Source organism: Orycteropus afer, unplaced genomic scaffold (assembly GCF_000298275.1).
Source record: "Orycteropus afer afer isolate SDZICR_OR568_19922 unplaced genomic scaffold, OryAfe1.0 scaffold00140, whole genome shotgun sequence".
Taxonomy (NCBI): Eukaryota; Metazoa; Chordata; class Mammalia; order Tubulidentata; family Orycteropodidae; genus Orycteropus; species Orycteropus afer.
In genome coordinates this window covers 2,367,140-2,371,604 of record NW_006921727.1, presented here as the reverse complement: position 1 = coordinate 2,371,604, position 4,465 = coordinate 2,367,140, and positions in this window count along the sequence as shown.

Here is a 4,465-nt window from a genome sequence, read left to right as displayed (position 1 = left end):
GATCTCTTCCAGTCAGTTGGCCAGGTAGCTGTCTTCCAAATCTCTTGGCATAACTGAGTGAGTGCCTCCAATGGGGCATCTGTTAATAGAATACAAATTATTCACCTTAATTAATGGAGCACCAAATGAGTGAGTTGCGACAACTCCTACTGTGACCCAGGAGAAATGTGGATGCATTATATTTCTGACTTGTGTACATTCTGCTGGTTTCTATGAAAATAGTCTATTTCGGGGAGTGTTTGAACCATTCTCTAAAAGCAGAACTATGCATGACTTTATTAAATAGCAAGAAAAGAATATGTGAACTGCTTCTTGAGGGCTGAGTCTATAACTGCTCACATCTACCATGGTACTTTACATGGTTGTTGTTCCTGCTGTTGTTTTGTTGTGTGTTATTGAATTAATTCAAATTCATAGTGAAACCCATAGAGTTTCCTGGGCTGTAATAACTAAAAGATCAGCAGTTAAAACCCATCAACTACTCTGTGGGAGAAAAGACTTAACATGGTAGATATGCAATTAATAATCATTAGCATATATAAGCATTGCTTTCTAGTGTTATTCACAGACAACTGATGTGATATAATTGATTTATCAAGAATTTTATGTGTGCTGGAAACCATTATAAGCACTGCATTTTTATTAACAACACTATGAAGGAAATACTAAAATCACTCTAATTTTATAAATGAGAAAATTGAGGTACAAACAAGAGCAATTATTAGACCAAATATAATATGGCTAGTAATTGATGCCACTGGTTCCAGAGCCCATATTTAAAACTACTATGCTGTATTATATAAGGTGGATTATATGAAGAAGAACATGGCATCAGGATTAGAGGAAGACTTATTAACAACCTGCGATACACAGATGACACAACTTTGCTTGCTGAAAGTGAAGATGATTTGAAGCACTTACTGATGAAGATTAAAGACTACTGTTTGCAGTATGGGTTACATCTCAATATAAAGAAAACAAAAATCCTCACAACTGGTCCAATAAACAGCTTCATGGTAGATGGAGAAAAGATTGAAGTTTCCAAGGATTTCTACAATTGTTCTACAATTGACACCAGTGGAAGCAGCAGTCAAGACATCAGACAACATATTGCATTGGGAAAACCTGCTGCAAAAGACCTCTTTCAAGTGATTAAGAGCAAAGATCTCTCCTTGAAGATGAAGGTGCACCTAACCCAAATCATGGTATTTTTAATTGCCTCTTATGGATCTGAGAGCTGAGCAATGAATAAGGAAAACCAAAGAGTTTATGCTTTTGAGTTGTAGTTTTGGAGAAGAATGCTAAGAGTGCAATGATCTGCTAAAAGGACTGACAAATCTGTCCTGGAAGAAGTGCAAGTGGAATGTTCCTTGGGAGCGAGAATGGCCAGGCTTCATCTCAGCTACTTTGGTGATGTTGTCAGAAGAAACCATTCCCTGGAGAAGGATATTATGCTTGATAAAGTGGATGGTCAATGAAGAAAGGGAAGGCCCTCAACAAGATGGATAGACACAGTGGCTGCAACAATGGGCTCAGGTATAGCAAGGATCATGAGGCTGGCACAAGACTGGGTAGTGTTTTCTTCCACAGTGTATAGGGTTGCTATGAGTTGGAGATGACCTGATGGCACCTAACAACAACAACAACAACAACAACATGCTATATTCTCTCTATGTAAAATAGTCTGACTCATTTGGGAGATATGGAAGTAATAAATACATAACAGAAATATTAGTATACTGGACCTAATTCAGCCATGGAGAAATATTTTCTGGAAAAACACTAGTTTTAGAATAAGAAGATATGTATATATCCTATCTCATTCACTAAATATAACAGTTATTTGAGCTTGTTCAAGACATTTCAGACAAACATTTCAGTTAATACTGTAAGAATCATATATATTAATTTTCATGATAATTCATAGAGAAAAATTAAGGTTCTATTACCACTTGTAAAATAGAGCACTGAACTATAAATTGAAAGCTAAGTGTGACCCTTATTTTGCACTAGTTGGCTGTGAATGCATAGATTACTAAAAATTCTGTCTTAATTTCCCATTTATAAAATGAGAAAAATGTTTTACCTTATCCTCTAAGATTATCACAGGAATGTTGGAAAGAAAAATGAGAAAAAAAAGAAACTTTTTTGAGAATATATTCTATAAATCCAAACTGGTGGCATTGCTACAAAGAGAACTCAGAAATAATAAGTCCTTTGTGCTATTCAGGTACTTTTTAAGCTCTCTCTTGTGTTCAAATGCATCACCTAGACATTGGTGTTGAGAGGAGTTGGTTGTTACTGAAATAATATAATTCCTGTTTTGGATGGCAAGCAATATGATATAGCCTATATGTTTTCTTCCCTTATGATTTTATATTAAATTTTCTGAGGCTTTCAAGTATGAAGGAGCCATCCATAATGTTTTAAAAATTGTATATATAAGTTAATACATATATATATAAACATACATTCATATAAACATATATACATAATATAAGTGTGTCATATGTATATACATACAATTATATATATATATATATATATATACACACACACAGATTTTTTTCATCTTAAGAATCATAATAGTTATTAAAATTGGAGGCATATTTAGAAGTTGATTTCATTTCAATTTCACATTTTATAATTGACAGTAATGAAATTTACTTGAACAGTAGTTATTTTCAAGCTGAAAGTAGAACCAAGTGTCCTGACTTAGAATCCAGGGCATTTTCCACTCTTCTTAGCAGTGGTTACCTCTTCTTTATCTGACATACTGTTCTCTTCTTTCTTTGATCTTATCTTTCCTTTTTCAGTTATTTAGTTTCTTTTTACTTATTTAATTTCTTCTTTTTCACTTTCAAATTTTCCCTCTTCCATTCTCTATAATAACTTCCAGGTCAAAAAATTAAAAAAATAATATTTAAATTGATTATGGGAAATGAAATAATTTCCATCCCATTCATATTTTTTGGCAAAAAAAAACTTTTAATTTTATTATATTCTCTTAAATATGTAGCTACCACAAATAGCCATGTTGTTGTTAAGTGTCACCAACTCATAGCGACCCTATGTACAACAGAGGGGAACATTGTCCAGTCCTGTGCAATCTTCACAGTCCTTGCTATGCTTGAGGCCGTCATTGTAGCCACTGTGTCAATCCATGCTGTTGAGTGAGGGTCTTCCCCTTTTTCGCTGATCCTTTACTTCATGTTCTCCAGGGAGTGGTCCCTTCTGACAACATGATCAAAGTACATGAGATGAAGTCTGACCATTCTTGCTTCTAAGGAGTGTTCTGGCTGTACTTCTTCCAAAACAGATTTGTTCATTCTTCTGGTTGTTGTTGTTGTTGTTATGTGCCTAGCGACCCCTCCTTGGGTTTCTGAGGCAGTATCACTATGGAAGTAGATTGCCCAACCTTCCTTCTAAGGAGTGGCCAGTGGATTTGAACTGCCAGCTTTCTGGTTAGCAGTCAAGTGCCTTAGGCACTATGCTACCAGAGCTCCTATTATTCTTCTGGTAGTCCACGGTATTTTCAGTTTTCTTCGCCAACACCACAATTCTGATAATCAATTTTCCCATTTTCCTTATTTATTGCCCAGCTTTCATATGCATATGACGCTATTGAGATCAGGCACACACACCTTCGTCTTCAAAGTGACAGCTTTGCTCTTTAACACTTTCAAGAGGTCTTTTGCAGAAAATTTTCCCAGTGCAGCATGTCATCTGATTTCTTGACTGATGCTTCCATGGGTGTTGATTGTGGATCCAAGTGAAACGAAATAGTCAGGTAGGGCTTCTTATGTAGTAGGAACATCTATGACTGTAAGCCAAGCATTGCTTTCCTCTAGATAAACTGGGCAAGTTCTATGGCTCAAAATTTTATTTAGAAGTGAGCTCTGGTAGCCTAGTGCCTAAGGCACTTGACTGCTAACCAGAAAGCTGGCGATTAAAACCCACCAGCCACTCCTCAGAAGGAAGGTTGGGCAATCTACTTCTGTAGTGATACCACCTTGGAAACCCAAGGAGGGGGCTATGAGTTGGGTCTGACTCCACAGAAATGAGTTTGGTTTTTGGTTAGAGTCCATATGCCAGCTCCCAAGTAGGTGAAATAGTTGTGGACATAGCATTCCCAGGGAACCAGAGTCTTCACAAAGCCTATATGTATGCATATGCTTTTCCCATGATCATGAACAAGGAAGCCCTTCCTTGTGTCCATATATCAAACTGTTCCTAAAGAAGCTGCTTTGTTTTTCAGCCCCGTGTCTCTCCAACTTTCTTTGAACCAATCAAATGCCCATGTTTTATATCCCTTCACATCCAGACCACTGATAGACTGAGTATACACCATTTCTCTTAGGTTTTATTTATTTATTTATTTATTTTATTAGGATTTGGGTGAAGATTTACAGAGTAAATTCACTTTTCATACAGCAGTTCACATATACTTTGTCTCATGTCATTG